The sequence below is a fragment of the Monodelphis domestica genome, chromosome 2, assembly GCF_027887165.1.
Source record: "Monodelphis domestica isolate mMonDom1 chromosome 2, mMonDom1.pri, whole genome shotgun sequence".
Taxonomy (NCBI): Eukaryota; Metazoa; Chordata; class Mammalia; order Didelphimorphia; family Didelphidae; genus Monodelphis; species Monodelphis domestica.
Genome location: NC_077228.1, coordinates 210474990 through 210496666, shown reverse-complemented (window position 1 = coordinate 210496666; position 21677 = coordinate 210474990). Strand labels below are relative to the sequence as shown.

The following is a 21677-nucleotide window of genomic DNA, read 5'->3' as shown; positions in this document are numbered from 1 at the left end:
CCAAGGACTCATGCAGGCTTCAGGTGGGTCCATCCAGCATAAGCTGGTTCTGTTTACTGAGCTGGTCAGATATCACATCTCTCGTATGATCTTTGCTTTCTTATCTGTTCTATGACCGGAGGAAATCCTTGGGTAGGGGGTTAAAAGAATGGAGTATAGAATGAAGGACTGATTTAAGCTTCTAATTATAAACCTAAACATAGAAATAATTCAGCATGTATTAAAAATAAACTTCATTGTACAAGCTTCCTTGATGAAGGCTTTGAAAAGGAGCTCCACACAGGGCAGAGTAGGTGGTGGATACATTATCGCTTCTTGAAGATCCCCTCCCTTTAATGACAAGGGAAGATTTGCAAGAAACCTATCAGAATCTCTGGAAAGAATTCTGATCTGTTGGTCAGTTTACACTTCCTAACTGCCTACTTTGTGCCTAAGTACTCTGCCAAATGCTGAGGTTACAAACCAAAATGCAAAATCCCCTGTCTTATCAAGGAGCTTGCATCCTATCAGGAAATAGTTACATATAAGCAAACAAAAATGTTTCCAAAATAAATACAAGGTTATCTTTGAAGGGAGGCACTAGCAGCTACAGGTCGGAGCATCAGGAAAGGTTACATATGCTTGACCTGGGCTTTAAAGGAATCTTGGGGATTTAAGGAGTGATTTAAGGAATATATTCTGGGAACTGGGTTCGGGATTGACAGTGCCAAAGAAAAGGAAATATTATGAGTGGTAGGCCAGTTAACCTCGGATATAGCACTCTATATAAAGGGGAAAGATGTGTCATCAGCCTAGAAAATAGGGTTAGATTATGGAAACATGTTACATGACAAGAGTCTGCATTTTATCCTAGAAGCAGGAGCCACCAGAGCTTTTTGAGCAGCTGTGCCATGCTCATGGTACTGGAATATCACTTTGGCAGTAGTAGAAAGTTGAGAGAAAAGCTTTGGGATAAGATCCGTTATGGCACTATTTCAGTCGCTCAAGTGAAAGGTGGTAAGGACTTGAATTAGGGTGGTAGGCACGGGAGTTGTGGTAAGGTGGTGGAGGACACCACACAGATGTAGCATCCTGTTGGAAATGTCCAACAGGCAGTCATTGGCACAGGTCTATAGCTTGTTCCATGACATTCTTTCTTTTCTTTTTTACTCTTACCTTCTGTCTTAGAATCAATACTATGTATTGGTTATTGGTTCCAAAGCAGAAGAGCAGTAAGGATTAGGCAATGGGAACTAAGTGATTTGCCCAGGTTCACACATTCAGATTTGAACCCAGGACCTGCCAAGTCTAGGCCTGGCTCTCCAATACACTGAGCCACCTAGCTGCCGCCTCCCTTGACTTAGAACTCCTAGCAGCTCAGGGGTTCTTGAATTTTCTGTGTGTCATGGTCCATCTGGCCTAATAATTTATTATATAATTTTATTTACAATTGCAAAGATTTTTCAGAAACATGAATCCAGTTAGATGGGAAAGTTAACTGGTTGGTGAAGGAAACTTTATAGCAAATTTCTCCAATAGTCCGAGATCCTAGATATTAGGGAATTGATACAAACATAAGGTCCGTTTCCCGGCAGATAAATGGTCAAAGGATATGAGTAAGCAGTTAGCTATCAAAGGGAGAAAAAGCAAGCTATCAACAACCTATGAAAAGGCCTCAAATCAGTAGTAAGAAAAATGGCGACTAGAGGGGTGGCAGGAACTGTGCCACAAACACCCTTCAACTGTCAGGCAAAGATCCCATTCCAGAGAAAGGACCCAGGAATACTAATGCTAATACTAAATACTAAATAAATAAAAAATACTAAATACTAAAATGCTAATACTAAAAAAGTACTAAAATACTAAAATGCTCCTACCAAGCAGTTTGAGTTTTAGAATTGGAAACAAGCAGATCGACCCCTATAAATTAGGGAATGGCCAAATTATGGCACATGAATATAAGTGTATATAGTGTGGCTGAAAGAAATGGCAAAAGGAATGGTCTTAGAACCTGGGAAACTTGTATGAACTAGTACTAAGTGAGCAGAACCAGAAGTTTATACGACTAAACCCTATAAAAGGAAACAATCGCCAAGATTGCCAATGATTCCAGAAGGCTGTTCTGCCTCTTGGCTGGAGGTGTGAACTGTGACCTGTATTTTCAGACAAGCTCAATGGATGGATTTGTTTTCTTTGACTACTTACTAGTTATGAGAGAGGTTTTGTTTTTTCTTGGGGATGGAATGGTGGAAGGGTAATGACAACAATGCCAGAGAATCAAACATTTTTAAAACCACACGTAAGATTTTGTTTCATCTGCTCCTGCCATTTAAACATGCTTATTAATACAGCGCCTATTTAATTTTTAAAAGCTGCTCTCTTTAAGGCAAAAGTGCCAAAAACAAAGAGCCTGCCCTCAAAGAGGCAGGCCACATTCTCGAAGGACACTGATATATACATACATAATACATACTAGAAGCTGAAGGAACTGGGAAAAACTTCTTGAAGGCGAAACCAGAGATTCCAAAAGGGAGAACTTTGCAAGTATGGGGGCCAGCCCATGCAAAACACAATCAGAGTCTTAGAAAGGGCCTAAGTTATCAAATCCATCCTCCTCCCCACTCCCTCTTTATAAATGAGGAAACAAAGGCTAAATGACCATCAGAACCACACAGCTAATAAATTGGGGGGTGGGATGTGTGAACCCAGGTCTTCATGATTCACACACACCCTTCCCAGGTTCAAGTCCAGTTTTAGTATATGTACTGCCAAAGCAAGCACACCCAGGATCAAGTCCAGAGAAAGGTGTGTGCCCGTCAGTGTATCTTCCCTCTGAGATTCTCTCCCAATTTTCCTGTATATATTTTGTTCAGACATTTATTGGCATGGCGTGTCCTGCTGTCCTTTTTGCTTTTCTTTTGTATTTCCACTAAGCAGGTACTGTTAACTGGGAATAGACTTGTTAACTAGGAAAGAAAAATCAAAGAGATAGGAAGGGGCTAGACTGAGGGAGAGCTAAGAACCACTTTATATTTTATTCTAGTGGCAACAGAAAGACACTAGATTTATTGAGCAATCATGTGACATGGCCAGTCTAATACTTTAGGAAAATCACTTTCACATCCCAGTGCAAGATGGGTCATCAGACAGGAAACAGGAAAAAAAATAAATGTTTATAGTGTTGCAGCAGTGCAGGTGACCAGCAATGACAGCCAGAAGGGGGCAGATTTGAGACATCATGGAAATAAAAATGCTATTTCAGCTACTTGCTTTAAGTATGGGCTCAATGGAAGGATTCAAGAACAGACCGAGATTGGAAGCCCAGGTAACTTGATAGAACTGTTCTTTGGAAGTAACAAGGAAGCTTTGAAAAATGGAGGGATAGGGTGGCTAGGTGGCTCAATGGCAGTATCAGGAGGTCCTGGGTTCAAATTTGGCCTCACATTTCCTAGCTGTGTGAGCCTAGGCAAGTCACTTGAGCCCCATTGCCTGTTCTGCCTTGGAACCAATACACAGTATTGATCCTAAGATGGAAGGTAAGAGTTTTTGGCTTTTTTTTAAGGGATGGAAAGGGAGATGAGTTGCTTCAGACCTGTATCAAATTTCAGCTGCCACATACCAATGTAGGTTCTAGCCAGTTCAAAATGACCTATTAGCTATTCCCACTTGATTTGGGACTAGAACTAGGATTGAGGCAATTCTGCATCTATGGGCAGATAAGCAGTACAGTGGGAAGTGCCAGGCTTGAATTTAGGAACTCATCAAAGTTCAAATATGGCTTCACACTTAACAGATGTGACCCTGGGCAAGGCACTTAATCATGTTTGCCTCATTTTCCTCATCTCTAAAACAAGCTGGATAAGGAAATGGCAAATAGTATCTTTGCTAAGAAAACCACATATGTGATCACCAACAGTGGGCCATTATTAACTGCACCTATAGATAATTAAACCCATGAAAGTTGGTATCTAGTGCAGAAATAAAAAGGGGGAGGATTTCAAACTTAGTGGATTGAATGGTACAAAGATCAGAAATGGTAATCAACAAAAAGTAGTCTCCATCTCCAAGACTATGCATCTTTGCACAAGTTGAAAGACTTCAAGTGGTTTACCTCCCCCTTCATCTTTTGTTTTCCTTCAAGACTTTCCAGGTTCCCTTAATGCTATTTGTTCTGAACTATTAAGCATCCACATTCCAGGAACTTAAGACACAAAGAAAGGAGTCCCAGGTTCTCCTCCATTTGAAAGTAAGTTTGAGGGCAGACTTAAAAGACAAGTTCAAATTTGAACTCAGTAAGATGACTTCCTAATTTAAGGCATTTTAATGGAATTGACACATAGAAGTGGGAATTCTACCATTCTCCTTTCTCCCAGCTTTAATACAACCTACCTCACTTAAATTCATCCAAGTAAACAAGGTATTATTAGGGTACAAGAACTAAAAAGGGAGGGAGTATAGTGCTGAAAAGTCAAGGAAAAATTCCCAGGAGTAATATCAGCTAAGCCTTAAAATGGTTCCCCCCCCCCCCCAAGCAGCTAAAAGATTTAACATTCCTGGAGTGTGATTACGGGGTGCATAAGTGCTAGTGCTGACAGCAAATCAACTTGGGGGCAGTATGCAAAAGTTCATAAAAAAGTGGTGTAAACATGGTAAGAAATCCTGAAACTGGATTACAAAATTTTAAAAACAAAGTTGAAGTGTTTGCAATCTATCCTAGAAGTGTGGATCTTTGAAAGGAGGGAGGGCAAGATCATATGTTGGAAGGATATTTACATTGCTACATAATGCATTTCCTTGAATCAAATATTTTTACCTAAAATGCCTTCTCTGACTTACTCCAAATGAGGGGCAGCTAGGTGGCTCAGTGAATAGAGCACTAGGCTTGGGAGTTGGGAGGATCTAGGTTCAAGTCTGACCTCAAGACACTCCTAGCTGTGATTCTGGGCAAATCACTTGACCAAATTGTCAGGTCCTTACTGCTTTTCTGTTTGGATTCGAAACAACTCCAAGATAAATACCATAAGGGTTTAAAAAAAAAAAGTTCTCCAAATGCACAAGAGGGTCAGCTAAAAATTTAGCTCTAAAAATATTAGTGCTTTTGTCTGAAGTATCTCCACTCCTAAGCTTGGTATAGGATCCCTTCTTCCTTCCACTTAATATGGCAAGTTTATAACTGCTTAATACATGTATAATAATAATAAGCATCTTAAGTTTCTCAAGACATTGCCACCCCCATTTCAATTCAATAATTTTACTAAATGCCCACTATGTGTCAGGCACTGTGCTAAGCCCTAGATAGACAAAAAAAGGTAAAAGAAAACTGTGCCTGCCCTCAAAGAGCTTTAGATAGTACAAGTAGTCCTCCCCTTTCAGATGCAAGCTTTAAAAAAGCAAACACCATTACTTTCCATATATTCCAAAGCCAGAAGAGCAGTAAGGGCTGGACAACTGGGGTCAAGTGACTACCCCGGGGTTATACAACTAATGTCTGAAACCACATTTGAATCCAACTCTTCCCAATTCTAGGCCCTAGTTATCCAGTCACCTAGCTGTCCCAGGATGCAAGCTTCTTGAAGTCAGGATCTGTTTAACTTTTTCTTAAAGCTAGTTTGTAAGATTTCCCAACCTGAGATGAGCCATTATTTCCATATTACTATACAGTCTAAGCTTGGGCCAAAACAGCCTTCTTTTTTGGTGTTCCTCCTTGCCATTTTCCCCTCAGTCCTGTACCGGAACCTAACCCTTTCCTCTTTCTTAGTATACTTAAGTTCCCTTGAAAACTCGGGCATCACCTCTAACGAATATTTTCCTGCCCAGCTACCAACCCCCACCCCCACCCCCAGCTAATATTGCCCCCAAATTACACAAGATATGTCTTTCCTGGCAAAACGTAAACTCCTAGAAGGATCCATATACGAGGTCTTTGTACACGCGGTACTTACCAATGCTCGCCAGAGAGCATGGATTTTTTTGGTGTTAAATGCATGAAGATTGCGCGGAGGGGGAGGGGAATTGGCTTCCTACATAAACCACATGCTAGCAAGAGAGGGCAGGGGTTGCGGCGCATGTTGCTTGTCCTTAAAAGAACCGCTTAAACTTGGGGTAAGCGGAACCAGTTATAAACAAGCCGGAGCTGCTTTTGCACTGCTGCTTGGCCCGGGATACCACAACACAGGCGTTCCACGGGTTCAAAGGCAAGTGCGACCTAAGAAAATAAGATCCGAGAAGCGAGATTGTGACCTTAGAAACCTTTTTATTAGCAGCCTTTACAAGGGCAGGAGAAGGGACGATGGAGGTCGTAGGGCGCGCATGCGCAAAGAACGGCTCTCAGCCCACCCGAACACGCCGAGACCTGCGGATGACAGAAACAAAATTCGGTGAAGAGTTCCCGAGGACGCAGAGCCCCGATCCAGGCCGGCCTGGATGGGCTGGGCTCAGATTCTGATTCACTTCATGGTACTCAGTAGTCTAACACGCTTTCATGGATGTTCATCACAGCCGCCCGCTTCCTCCAACCCGCGTCAGAAAGCATTACTTACCTGGAGACCAGCGCCGGACCGAAAAGAGCGAGGGCCTGCGCAGGTCGCGGATTAAAGAGGGAGGTAGGAGCAGAAGGGGACGGCCTTCATCAAAGGCAACCAGTAACTGAACAGACGCTACCCACGTGACTCTAGAGTGGCCTTCGGGTTGGCCATTCCCGCAGAGGCGAGTTGCCCATAGGACGGCTTCATCTCAACCATAAAGACGTGAAAGAGACCAGAAGAGGGAGAGAGAGGGGCTCCTGCTTTCTTCAGGGTTTGGCTCCCTCTTAAGGGAGTAAAGATATACTTCACCTTCACATGCTCTAAATTTAAGAAAAGTTGCTTCCCGGAGATATACTAGGTAAATATTTAAGTGATTTTAAGCACTTTGAAGTATTATTTGCATTATTAATAGCTCTTTAGCCTAGACAATCAACAAATCTCCGAATCAGCTTTTGCTTATTTCCAAGATGTAAGTCAGACTGAAAATTTAGTCATTGACTCCTGTTGGGGGGTCCTAATCCAGTAGATTTTCTGATCAGTTCCTCACTCCACACCTTTGCACAGACTATGTCCCACAGTTAGAATATACCACTCCCTCCTTGCATTCACCTATCACAATCCTTTTTGTCTTTCTTCTTAAATTTCTAATATAGCACATTTTAAGATTTAGAAAGTTCTTTGCTTGGAGTCATTAACTGATTCCATGAAAAGATGATGTTAGGTGAAAGAATGTGACAAGGGGAAGGAGTTTCACAGGAACAATGTTATAAATGGGAGATTGACCAAATGACCTTTAGAGGGCTTTTACAGCTTCATGATATGGGGCCTGGCTATAATATGTTAATATAATAAGATTGAGACAACTTTATTTTGGAGGGTGCCTTCCAAAATATCAAATTAAATGTTAAGGAACAGTCTGTTAAAAAAAACAAACAAACCCCCAATTATCTCATTTATTCCTCACAGCAACTCTGGAAGGTAGGTGCTATTATTATCCCCATTTTATAGATTAGGAAACTGAGGCTAAGAGGAATTAAGAGATTTCCTCAAGGTCATACAGCTAGGAAGTGTAAGAATGGATTTGAATTCTAGTCTTTCTAATTTCAGGTGGATCAGTCTGTTCAGTGCTGTCTTTGTTTTGTCTTATTTAGTCTTGTAGCGATGGTGGTAACAATAATAGCATCTATATAGTGCTTTTAAAAGTTATTTCATTTGATCCTTAAAACAACCCTATGAGGTACAATTTTTCCCCATATTTAACAGATGAAGAAGCTGAAGCAAGGCTGACTTGCCCAAGATCACATAGCTTGTAAATGTCTGAAGAGGACTGAAATCAGGTCTTCTTGACAGCAAAGCCAATATTCGGCCCCTACTACCATATCTACCCAAGTGTTAGTATTTTCTCCTTCCTCATTTTTCCAATAAATATGTTGTTCAGTGGGGGCAGCTGGGTGGCTCAGTGGATTGAGCATCAGGCCTAGATACGAGAGGTCCTAGGTTCAAATTTGGCCTCACACACATCCTAGCCTTGTGACCCTGGGCAAGTCACTTAACCCCCATTGCCTAGCCCTTACCTTAGAACCAATACACAGAAAGGTAGGGGTTTAATATATACATATATATGTTGTTCAGTAATTTTAAGCGTCCAACTCTCTATGACCCCATTTGAGGTTTTATTGGCAAAGATATTACAATGGTTTGCCATTTGCTTCTCTAACTCATTTTACAGCTGAGGAAACTGAGGCAAACAGACTTGCCCAGAGTCACATAGCTAGTAACTATCTGAGGCTAGATTTGAACTCAGGAAGATAAATCTTCTTGATTCCAAGTCAAATGCTCTAGCTATTGTACCACCACCTGCCCTTTTTTTTTTTTTAAACCTTTATCTTCTGTCTTGGAATCAATACTGTGTATTGGTTTGTGTATTGGTTCCAAGGCAGAAGAGCCACAAGGGCTAGGCAATGGGGGTTAAGTGACTTAAGTGACTTAGTTGATTCTCACATCTACTCTGGGAGGTAGGTGCTATGATGATCCCCATTTTACAGACGAGGAAACTAAGACAGATAGAGGTTAGAAAATGTCTGAGGTCAAATTTGAACCCAGAACCTCCCATCTCTAGGCCTGACTCTCAATCCACTGAACTACTCAGCTGCCCCCCCCCCACCTGCCCTTTTAATCTACGTAACATTTATATAACTCTTTAAGCTTTCCAAAGCATTTTACATATATTATTTCATTTGTACCTCAAAGCCATCCTGGGAGCTACACGCTATTATTATTCTCATTTTACATAAGGTAAAGTAACTTGCCTGGGCTCACTTGAATTCTGCTCTTCCTGACTCCCCTCCAGCATTCTGTCTCCTGAAACACCTCGTTGCCTCTACATTTACTCATCTGTTTATTGGTTCTGGCCTGCTGGCAGCTGTGAAGTTTCTTGAGGGCAAAAGGCTGTCTCTATCCAAAATCCGTAGCACAGTGCTTTGCCCACAGCGAGGCCCTTAATATTACTTGTTACATCTACCTGAATATCCATCTGCCCTGCCTACCTCACATTCTTCTCCTGGAAAGCAAATGAGAAAATGTGTCATTTTAAACATTAAGTTCCATTCTTGTTGTCGTTCAGTCATGTTTGACTCTTTTGACTCCATGAACCGTAGATGCCGGTGTTGCCCACAGGGTTTTTCTTTTTCTTCTTTAAACCCTTACCTTCCATCTTGGAATCAATACTGTGTATTGGCTCCAGGGCAGAAGAGTGGTAAGGGCTAGGCAATGGGGATCAAGTGACTTGCCCAGGGTCACACAGCTAGGAAGTGGCTGAGGCCAGATTTGAATCCAGGACCTTCAGTCTCTTAACTGGACTTTCAATCTGAGCCACCTGCTGCCCCCATGAGGTTTTCTTAGCGAAGATACAGGACTGGTTTGCCTTTTCCAAATGAGGTTAAGTGAGTTTGTCCAGGGTCTAAGGCTGTGTCTGAATCCAGGTTTTCCTGACTCCTGGCCCAGATTTCTATCCACCGAGGCCTCTAGCTGCCTGTTCAATTCCATAATCACTTTAAAAGTACTTTTAATCTAGGTCTGACATTTACCAACTGTGGGAACTATTTTCTTATAAGTTTTATATAATGAAAAAGAACCACTTTTCCTCCTCCTCAATATTGCCTGGTACATAGCAAAGGCTTAACACAATCTTGTTCACTGACTAACTGGGAGAAAGAACTATGTGATTGTGAAGTATTATTAATGAGTCCAAGAACAGATAGAATGTCATGAAAGAGCTGCTTCCTTCATGTCGGTCATCTATAAAATGGATCTGTGCTTTGGAGGGTGTAAGAAAGAGACTCCCAAACTTTTGAGCCCAGGAAGGAATGTCACTGTGTGAACAGAAGCTTCCAGTGACCCCAAATCTGTGCCCCTGGGGGAATCATTGGAAATTCTGACCAATAACCCAAAACTAACCCTTTCAGAAAGGGGGAGAGGAAGCCTCAAAGAGGAACAAGACCTGTGAGCTGGGAGCTGAAACAAGCCTGGAGACCGACCCTGGGAATCCAGGAAGGACCAAAGCCACTAGGTAGTACAATGGATTAAACATTAGGCCTAGAACCAAAAAGGCCTGAATTCAAATCCAGCCTCAGATACTTCCTAGTTGTGTGACCTTGATCACAAGTCATTTAACCTCTTTCTATCTTAGTTTCCTCAACTGTAAAATGGGGATCATCATAGAACGTTCCTCCCAAGGTAGCTGTGAGAATCAAATAAGATAATATTTGTAAAATACCTAGCATGGTGCCTAGCACATAGTAGGCACTTAATAAATGCTTGTTTCCTTCCTTCTACTGGAACTAGCACAAATGAAGAAAGAGCCACCTTAAACTGCTGCCACCCTAAGCAATCTGGCAGGGAAAAAATTTTTTTAAATTAAACAGAGACTGAGGCTGGGCAATGCTGGAACCATATAAAATAGATGCTGGAGCATTTCCTTCTGCTGAGAAGAGAACTGGTGGTCCTTCACTTTTCCATCCTTTGTTTCACTCTGTCTAATGCTCCCTTCAGAGAGGAGCTTCTGTTCCCAATCTTCATTTCTTTTTTTTTTTTTTAATTTTTCTACTGGCTTTTAATATTATTAGTCTAAGAGATATGATTGGGTTTCATCTAACTTCTGATGGCACTGTCACTTTATTTTTTTAATTTAAAAAAATTTTTTTTAATTTGATCAATTTCAAACACTATTCCCTGGTTACAAAAATCATTTTCTATTCCTCCCTCCCCTCCTCCCTCCCCTCCCTTCCCGTAGCCAACATACAATTCCACTGGGTATTACATGTGTCCTTGACCAGAATCCATTTCCATGTTGTTGGTATTTGCACTAGGGTGTTCACTCAGAGTCTACATCCCCAATCGTATTCCCCTTGACCCATGTGATCAAGCAGTTGTTTTTCTTCTGTGTTTCTACTCCCACAGTTCTTCCTCTGAATGTGGACAGTGTTCTTTCCCATACATCTCTCCGAGTTGTTCAGGATCACTGCATTGCCACTAATGGAGAAGTCCATTACATTCCCAAATCTTCGTTTCTGAAGAGTTTTATTTGCTTGCTGTTCACTTATGGTTTTTTAAAAAATCTGTTTCTCTTTAAAAATAAATTAACTATTTCATTGCTGATTTGTGTTCTTGTGAAGGGAGAGGCCAGAGGTAGTTGAGTACAGGAGATGGTAGAGACAGACAAGAAAAGAGAAAAAGAAACGGAAAGACAGAGACAAAGAGGATTTACGAGTGCTAGAATGTTTAGGCAGTTAGGTGGTGCAGAGGATAAAGCACTGTATTCGGAGTCAGGAAAACATGAGTTCCTATATGACCTCTGACATCTGCTTTCTGTGGGACTCTGAACAAGACATTTAACCCTGTTTGCCTCAATTTCCTCATCTGTAAAATGAGCTGAAGGAGGAAACAGCAAACCCCTCCATTATCTTTGCCAAAGAAAACCCAAATGGAGGATCGGGTATGAAAACATGGACATGACTGAACAACAACAACAAAAGACCTTTGGGACCTTTCTCAGCATAATTCATATTTTTATAACTTTTTAGAGCAGGAGAAACAAAACAAAACATGAATTGATTTCTACCTATGCCAAAAAAGCAACCTTTGTAGAGGGGAAGGTTATTAGGAGCTACTATTGCTACCTTAGGCACTTCCTCTTTCCCATGGCCTGGAGTTGACTAAATAGTTATTCCTGGAGGTAGGGGCTGGGAAAGAGTTGTGCCCGGGGATAAGGGACAGAAAAGGAGAATGACTAACGACTCCCTCCCAAAAAAACAAAATGTTCTTCAACACAATACTACAAGCACTAACCATATGCCAAAAGCTATGCAAGAAATATGGAAGTTTCCAGAAAATAGTAGGGAAGGCATGTTAGTGAAGAAAAAGGCACTTACCCAGTGCCCAGAACAGGGTTAGACTATGGGTTTCAGAGAGTCCCAGGAGCTCTATTTCTTTTTTATCTTTCCTCATTTTTCATCCTTCTCTACCTCTGCAGCATGTCACATTGTGAAATGCCTTCTTTCTCCCAAACAAAATATTTCTTTGGATTTTCATGAACTTGCTCTCCTTCCAACTGCTCCTTGGGCTCCTTTGCCACATCTTTATCCATATTATATCCATTAACTGTGAATATGTTACCCAAAGCTCTGTCCCAAGCTAACTTCTCAATATTCTCCTATTTGGTGACCTCATCAGCTTCCCTGGGTTCAATTTTATCTCCAAGTAGATAAATAATATATAAATATATAAATAAATAATAATAAATAAATAATTATCTATATAATCATCCCTCTTCCGTCTTCTGAGCTCCAGTTCCAAGTCACCAACTGGCTATTGGACATTTCTAGCTGGACGTTAAGCATCTCAAATTCTACATGTCAAAAATAGAACTCATAGATGGAGTCAAGGTGGCAGAGAAGGTACATAGACCCACCTGAGTTCAATCAAATTATCCTCTAAAAAACTGTTATAATGCCTCAAAATGAATTCTGGAGCAGCATAACACACAAAAAGATGGGATAAAATAATTTTCAGCTCAAAAGAACTCAAAAGACTGACAAGAAAGATCTCTTACACCAGGGTGGAAGTAGAATGCAAAGCAGCATGCCAAGGCAGGCCCCACTTTGGCAATAGGTCTTGGGGGTGGCTCCATAGCAAAGGCTTCTGGAGGTCTCAGCCACAGAGAACAAGGGGGAGGTGGGGGTTGTAAAGATTAAAATTTAGGGAAACTGAGGCAGTTAGAAATTAGTTTCTCTCTGCAAGGAGTATTATATTTTTAGAGGTTTATTAAAGGTTAAGGATTAAAGAAAATACAGAATAAGAAAAACATGTGCCTAGGCCAGGTGCCTAGACAAGATAACCTCACATCATGAAAGAGATGCATCCGCTCCAAAACGGAAGTCCAAAAAGACCCTCAATAGGCGAGAACTCCTTTAAATAATCATTTGTGTTCTCTCCCAGGCAAGAATTCAGTGTGATTACAAATCACTCTGGGGAAGTGGAGCAAAGGATTCTGGGGATTGAGTCCTGGATTCTAGTCTATTTTTACAAGGTAGGAATAAGACAAAATGCTCAGAAGGAGATTACATGGGTCCTTTTGCTGACTCTTGAGTGCAAGATTCTTGTCACATTGCCTGTATGCATGTCCACTTCACAATCCTGAGTGAAGATTGTGTCTCAGGAGTGAGGAGGAACACTAGCATACACTTGCAGGCACAGGAGAGCAGAGGACCCTGGTCACAGTCTCAAAGGGGAAGAGAGTGCTTGTTGTTACTCATAGATCAGAGCATACCTTTCCTTACACCATTCCACCAGTCAGTTCAAAGAACTGAAAACTTATAGATCCCGAGACCTAGCTCTGAAAGCAGTTGCACAAAGAACCAGAAGCTTGGTGCTTCAAACAAACAAACAGAACCCAACATTAACAATTTTTTTTCAGTTAAAAGAAAAGAAAAAGACAGGAAAATGAGCAAACAACAACATGGAAAGTAATTTTAGTGATGGGGAAGATCAAAGCATAAGCTCAGAAGAAGATAATAAAGTCAATATTGTTGTATCCAAAGCCTCCAAGAAAAATATGAATTCCTCTGAAGCCCAAAAAGAATTAGTGGAAGAGCTCAAAAAGGATTTTAAAAATCAAGTAAGGAAAGTAGAAGAAAAATTGGGAAAAGAAATGAGAGTGATATAGGAAAACCATGAAAAAAGAGTCAATAGATGGGTAAAAGAGGCATAAAAAAAGTGCTGAAGAAATTAAACATAATAGGCCAATTGATAAAAAAAAAAAAAGCACAAAAATGCACTAAAGAGAAGAACTTCTTTTTAAAAGGCAGAATTGGCCACATGGAAAAAGGTTCAAAAATTCACTGAGAAAAAGAACTCTTTACAAAGTAAAATTGACCAAATGGAAAAGGAGGTACAAAAGCTCACTTAAGAAAATCATGTCTTCAAAAGGAGAATTGGGTGAGTAGAAGCTAATAACTCCATGAGACAACAAGAAATAGTCAAACAACAAGCTAAGCCTAATCTGAAAAACTGAGAATATAATCCTTCAAGGGAAGAGTATTCAGTTAAATAGAGAACTTTCAAATATTCCTGATGAAAATGCCAGAGCTAAATGGAAAATTTGACTCTCAAATACAAGACTAAAAAGAAGCATAAAGAGGTAAACAGGAAAGAGAAATCAAAAGGTTAAATTGTTTATATCCCTAGATGAGAAGATAATTCTTATAACTCATCAGAACTTTATCATTATTAGGGCAGTTATAAGTCATATACATAGATTAAAGGCAAGGATGTGAGTTAAATATGATGGGGTGATATCTAAAAAATTAAATTAAGGTATGCATTGGGAGGAGGAAGAAGAGAAAAATGGAATGGAACAAATTATCTCACATAAAAGAGGCATGAAGAACTTTTACAGTGGAGGGGAAGATGACATGTGAATGTTGTTCTCATTGGAATTGACTCAATAAGGGAAAAACATATACAATCAATTTGGTATAGAAATCTATCTTACCCTATAAGAAAGTAGGAGGGGAAGGGGGTAAGAGAAGTGGGGCAGGACTAATAGAAAACTGGGCAAATTGGGAGATGTGGTGGTCAGAAACTGAACAGGGAGAAATAGGATCAAGAGTAATACACAATAATCATAACATTGCAAAACATTTTTATGAGTCTATCTAATAAAGACCTCATTTCTCAACTACATTGAGAAGTAAGCCAAATGTATAAGAAGATAAATCATTACCCAATTGATAAGTGGTCAAAGGATATGAATAGGCTGTTCTCACACAAAGTAACTAAAGCTCTCAATAGTCGTGCAAAATCACTGTTAATTAGAGAAAAAACATTTTTAAAACTCTGAAATAACACCCCACATTCTCAGATTGGTTATTATGACAGAAAAGGAAAATGACAAAACTTTGGAGAGATGTGGGAAAATTGAGACACTAAGACACTGTTGGGGGAGATGTGAATTGATTCAGTCATTATGGAGAATAATTTGGACCTAAGTCCAAAGGGCTATAAAACAGTACATAGCCTTTGATACAGCAATATCATTACTAGGTTTGTATTGAGAAAGAAAGAAAGAGAGAGAGAGAGAGAGAGAGAGAGAGAGAGAGAGAGAGAGAGAGAGAGAGAGAGAGAGAGAGAGAGAAAGAGAAAGAGAGAGAGAGAGAGAGAAAGAAAGAAAGAAAGAAAGAAAGAAAGAAAGAAAGAAAGAAAGAAAGAAAGAGAGAGAGAGAGAGAGAGAGAGAGAGAGAAAGAAAGAAAGAAAGAAAGAAAGAAAGAAAGAAAGAAAGAAAGAAAGAAAGAAAGAAAGAAAGAAAGAAAGAAAGAAAGAAAGAAAGAAAGAAAGAAAGAGAAAGAGAGAGAGAGAAAGAAAGAAAGAAAGAAAGAAAGAGAAAGAAAGAAAGAAAGAAAGAAAGAAAGAAAGAAAGAAAGAAAGAAAGAAAGAAAGAAAGAAAGAAAGAAAGAAAGAAAGAAAGAAAGAAAGAAAGAAAGAAAGAAAGAAAGAAAGAAAGAAAGAAAGAAAGAAAGAAAGAAAGAAAGAAAGAAAAAGAAGAAGAAGAAGGAAGGAAGGAAGGAAGGAAGGAAGGAAGGAAGGAAGGAAGGAAGGAAGGAAGGAAGGAAGGAAAGAAGGAAGGAAGGAAGGAAGAAAAGCCTATATATGCAAAAATATTGAAAGCAGTTCCTTTTGTGGAAACAAAAAATTGGAAAGTGAGAGGATACCCATCTGACTAAGCTATCATATACGATTGTAATGGAATATTATTGTGCTCTCAGAAATAACAAGCAAGAAATATTTACATGAACTGAAAGCAGAGTGAAATAAGTAGAACCAGGAGAAGATTGTACACAGTGACAATACTGTATAATGAATGACGGTGAATAACAGCTAGTCTCTGCAATATAATGATCCAAAACAATCCCCAAACAACTCGTGATAAAAAAAAATGCCATCTGCTTCCAGAGAAAGAATAAATAGAACCTGAATCCAGACCAAAGCAAACTTTTCCCTTTCTTTCTTAATCTTTTTTATTTGACTTTTCTTTCATAAAAGGATTAATATGGAAAAATATTTTACATGATTGCACATGTAAAATCTATATTAGATGACTTGCCATCTCAGTGAGGATCTGAGTGGAGGGAGAGAATTCAAGACTCAATAAAATCCATTTTAAAATATTGAAAACAAAAAAAGTGCTTAAAACTTTTTACATGTTACTAGGATGAAAATAAAGTTAAAAAAATTTTTTTTAATGTAGTAGAATCTATTATCTTTCTTTCAAAAGCCTCCCTTCTTCCTACCTTCCTTACTTCTATTTAGTGTACATTCTGTCAGTCCTACAGAATGGTCTTAAGAGTTATCCTGGATTCTTTACTCTCCATAAACCCAAATAACTAATCAGTTGCCAAGTCTGGATCCTACATACACATTTTTCATATCCAGTTCCTTATTCCACTCATACCACAATCATATTAGCTTGGCCTCTCACCACTTCTCACCTGCACCACTTTGATAGTCTCCTAGTATGTCTCCCTACCCCCAGGTTTCTCTCTTGTCCAATCTATACACCCAATAACTTTATTATATTATTGTTCATTCATTTCAATTATTTACGCTCCCATTTGGAGTTTTCTTGGCAAAGATAATGGAGCGGTTTGCCATTTCTCCAGCTCATTTGACAGATGAGGAAACTAAAGCAAACAATTAAGTGACTTATCCAGGCTCACAGAGCTATTAAGAGTCTTAGGCCAGATTTGAACTCAGGAAGATGAGTCTTCAGGCCCAGCACTCTATCCACTATCACAGTTAGCTGTCCTATTCCATATAACTACCAGTGGGATATTTGTAAAACACAGGTCTAAAAATGTTACTTCCCTCCTCAATAAGCTCTTTATTTCCTCTGGAATCAAATACCAACACCTCTATTTACTTAACACACACACACACAAAACCCACCCCAAACACTTCCCTTCTGTCTTAGAACTGAAACTAAATATTGGCTCCAAGGTAGAAGAGTGGTAAGGGCTAGGTAATTGGTGTTAAGTGACTTGCCCAGGGTAACACAGCTAGGGAAGTGTCCAAGATCACACTTGAATCCAGAACCTCCTGACTCCAGTCTTGGCTTTCTATCCACTGAATCACCTAGTTGCCTCTTTGACAAGAATTCCTAATTCTTTCAAAGTTATTTTTCAGTTTTTGTTTTTAATAGTGTTGTATGTTGGAAAATGCTATAGATAGTACAATGGATAGAGCACTAGACCTAGAGTCAGGAAGACCTGAATTCAAATTGAGTTTCATTTACTAGCTGTAAGACCATCTCTGTCGACTTCCATTTCCTCAGCTATACAATTGAAATAATAATAATAGTAATAGGATCTCATCAGGGTCTTGTCCAAAGAATTGACAGTTCAAACTGATTCCATGCTGAAGGAACAAGCTTTATGATGAGAGAATATAGTAATAGAGTAGCTAGTATAATGATGGGGAGTAGGAAAAAAGAACCATTGGGGGAAATGGAATGTTGAGAGCTCTACAACTGCATCAGGCAGGAATGAAGTTGGAACCAGAAGAAGGACTTCTGGGAAATTCTCTGGAGGAGGGGGTCTTGAGTGCTAAGATACAGAAGGGAATGGAAGGAGGAGCTGTTTCTCTGGGCCATTTCAAGACACTTTTGTAGATTTCTGTCACTGACAGAAATCCTAACATCACGGGTTCCTGTTAACACATAGCTGGTTCCTGTTAACTAAACTAATTTCTCTGAAGACATTCATTCTATGAACTATTGAGATACTGGACTCGATTTGGTAAGCAGTGCTCTCTACCACTTTTTACCTCTCCCCTGCCTACAAGAAACAACTTTTACTTTAGTAATTAGGTTATTTAGAAAAATAGTTTTAGGATAGATTTGGGAAGGAAAGTAGACTTTGAAAGACGTGGCAAATTCCACCCACTGAGAGGATGAACCTTTGAAAAGAGATTCTGAAATTAGGGTGACCTACAACCCTCTAACCTCTACCCACTTCTTCTTTTACCCCAATCACAAATCAAAATAAGCAGTCATATAGTGACTTCAAACTTCTTTAGTTGCATCAAGGGAATAAGCTCATTGGCAGACTCCATCTTGCTGCCAGTTTTCAATAAGATGCGAGGGGGAGGCTTGTGAGCACCCCAAAGTAGCTCATAGTAGGATTGGGGTCACACATACCTTTTCCTGTGGAGAAGACTTCCTCACTGCCTTTAAGGGCCAGCACAGCCATCAAGGGACAATCCTTTACGGAGGGGAAATCTCCATTGTGTCTCCTTCAAGTAATTCAGGGACTCCAGGAGGGGGTAGTGAGGGAAGAGATTTCATCAACCCTTTCCTCAGTGCCTTTAATCCTTATTTCTTCATCTAAAGAGTCCCCAAAAATTACACTAGTAAAAGAAGCAGCAAGTAAGGGAGGGAGAAAAGGTAATATTTTTAGAAATGCTTTTTAAAATCTTGATTATTACTAAGGTAGGGGTCATTTATTTGGGTAGTTGTTGCCCTGTGGTTCCCAAGAAACTGAAATCACTTTACCCATGGTCTACTTTGGTCTGTATAGCTTTACCCATGATTCACTCTATTTGACCATTCAGGGGTGGTGGTAAGAAGCAAATTGCAATGTAAATGAGATGCTAATGATATGTTAAACACCCCAGGGCAACTTTTGGTTAGATTTTGCTCTTTCTGAGCAGACTCTAAGGAAGGCAGTGATTGTGGAAATGGATAAACATTTGATAGTGCCTGCTTTAGCCTCCTCCATGGATACTGGAACATCTACTTCTCATCTACCCATTCATCAGGGGAAGTCTTCACATGCTTAGAGTGGATATCCTCCTAATTCATAGATGGGTTGGAGGTCTGTGGGCTACCTTAAACCTGATTTTTCCCATCTGTTGATATGGTTTTCCTGGCTGTGGCTACAGCTTCTTAGAGCCACAGGTGAGAGTTGGGGAAGAGGTAGACACTGAAAGTGGATGAGCAGCCCTGAAAAGATCTCAGCAAGCCCGCACACCAGAGGTGCTAGTCCTTCCTGAACATCCTCCCTGAACACTCCTGAATCCCCTGAAATCATCTTTTTTTGTCATTTCTCAGAAAGCAATAGTATTCCATTATATTCACATACCATGATTTGTTCAGTTGTTCCTGAGCTGAAGGGCATCCCTGTAGATCCTTGTTCTTTTCTTTTTTTTCCCTCTTTGATCTCCCCATCAGTATCAGGAAGTTTATTTTGCTTACAGCTCTTCCTGCTCCCAACATTTTCCTCCCTCTAGATTTGCAATAATTTTTGACACTGATTAGTTTCTTTTGTGTGTGTGAGGTGACTGACCCATGAGCAGAACACATCTGATGCTACTCCCCAAATAAAAGAGGTTGGGAAGCTTACATCTTTCAATCAACTTCTTGATAATTATTCAGTCAGTTATGAATTTCAGGTTTTTGTTGGCGTGTGTATGAAGGAACTAGGTAGCCTGCCTTCATGCAGGCAGCCATATTGGGAGGGAAAATCTTCCCTTATTTTGTTGATCAAAATGTTTAGAGATGGAGGAGTCGGAGTTAAGATGGTGGCATAGAGGCAGCAAAAGTTCAGATCTCTGAAAACCCTCCCTTACTAATTAAAAACCAAATGCTCCTAGGGGACTAAAAACCAAACCTAACAACAGGACAGAGCCAAGGAATTCTCCTGCTGGACTCAACTTTAAAGGTATGACTGAATTCGAGAACACTTGGGTTTAAGGGGAAGGAAGAAGGAAGGTCCAAGGACCTCTCTCCCACCTACAGTACTGAGACTCCAGCAGTGGCTATAATCTCTGAGCAGGCAAGAGCACTAGCCTGGAGGGAGTACCTTGCAGCCAAAGTTGTGCCAGGCTCAGGGCTCCGAACACAGGCAGCTGGGAGACAGTTTGAGGAGAAGCACAGAGGAGGCAACCTAGTCACAGCAGCAGAGACACTCCATATTTCCCACCCCACCCCCTCCTGAGGTTTTGGCCTCAGGACACATCCAGCTCTGCAAGTTCAACTCAGCTGGCTTAATCTCATCAAGCTTTCAGAGGTTAGGGAAGCTCAAGGTCCAACACCCCACCCCCACAGTCTGCTCTGAGTGCTTTGCTAAGCTCCAAGGGTGAAGGCTGACAGAAAAAGCGCAAACCCACAGATCCAGCACACAATGAGAGTAACTACAGGGGTGGGGTAGGGGGGAGAGGGGGAAATATGAGCAAAAACAGAAAAAGAAAAAAAAATTACAATCAACAGCTTCTATCAGGCAATGAACAAAGAGCAAATGTAACAGAGGAAGATCAAGGAACATCAAGCAAAAACACATAGAAATTCAAGTGAACTGGACACAGGCTTTAAAAGAACTGAAAATACAATTAAAAACACAATTAAAGAGGCTGAAGACAACTGGGAAAAGAACTTAAAAAGCAGGATAAGTCATTTGGAAATAGAAAATAGTGTCTTGAAAGCCAAAATTAATCAGTTTGAAAATGAGGCAAAGGAGATGAAAGATCAGAAGGAAAAGGATGGCCAAAAAGCCAGGGATGAAATTCAGTCATTAAAAACCAGAATACAACAATTAGAAGCAAGCAACTTCACAAGGCAGCAGGAAACTATAAAACAAAATCAAAAGAATGAAAGAATTTTGGAAAATATGAAACACCTCATTCACAAAACAGAAGATTTAGAAAATTGTTCTAGAAGAGACAACCTAAGAATCATTGGTCTACCAGAAGACCATGACAAAAGAAAAAGCCTGTTCAGCATCCTTCAGGAAATCATCCAAGAAAACTGCCTTGACAATCTAGAACAAGAGAGAAAAGTGGAGATTGAAAGAATCCATAGATCATCTCCTGTACTTAATCCCCAACTGAAAACACCCAGGTATGTCATAGCCAAATTCAAGAACTATCAGACCAAGGAAAAATTATTACAAGCTTCTAAGAAGAAGTCATTCAGATATCATGGAAATACAGTGAGGATAACACAGGATCTAGCTGTATCTACACTGAAGGACCAAAAGGCATGGAATATGATATTCCAGAAAGCAAGGGAACTAGGTCTACAACCAAGAATCAACCACCCAGCAAAACTGACTATATTCTTACAGGGGAAAGTATGGTCATCTAGTGAAATAGAATAATTTCAAGCATTTCTAAAAAAAAAGACCAGACCTGAACAGAAAATTTAAAGCCCAAACATAGAACCCAAGAAAATCATCAAAAGGTAATTAAGAAAGGGGGAAAAAAGAAAAACAAACAAAAAACACCTTTTTTTTAAGGGATCCAATAAGTTAAAATACTATGTATTCCTATAAAAAAAGAAGATATTGGTAACTCTTAAAAATTGTTATTATCACCTGGGTAGCTAGAGGAATTATACTTAGAGGGAACAGTGACAAACTGTATAGGATGAAATGCCAAGACATAAATATGTATATAGATATATGTATGCATAAATATATATATATACAAATAAAGTTTTAAAAAAGAGGTTAATACTAAGAGAAATGGGAAAAGAAACAAAATGGGAGTCAATTTATATGTCACAAAGATGCACATGGAGGGGGAGGGAGAGCATCAATACACTGGAAGGGTAAAGAGGTTGGAGA

At 39.9% G+C, this 21677-nt stretch overlaps 2 non-coding genes across 2 annotated transcripts; both read right to left on the bottom strand.

Moving 5' to 3' along the window:
* Positions 1 to 6042: 6042 nt before the first annotated feature.
* Positions 6043 to 6181, bottom strand: LOC130457809 (small nucleolar RNA SNORA76). The gene has a single exon (XR_008917083.1). It is a non-coding gene; the product is annotated as a small nucleolar RNA SNORA76 (small nucleolar RNA).
* A 230-nt stretch (positions 6182 to 6411) lies between these two features.
* On the bottom strand, positions 6412 to 6478 carry LOC130457777 (small nucleolar RNA SNORD104). The gene has a single exon (XR_008917051.1). It is a non-coding gene; the product is annotated as a small nucleolar RNA SNORD104 (small nucleolar RNA).
* Positions 6479 to 21677: the final 15199 nt, after the last annotated feature.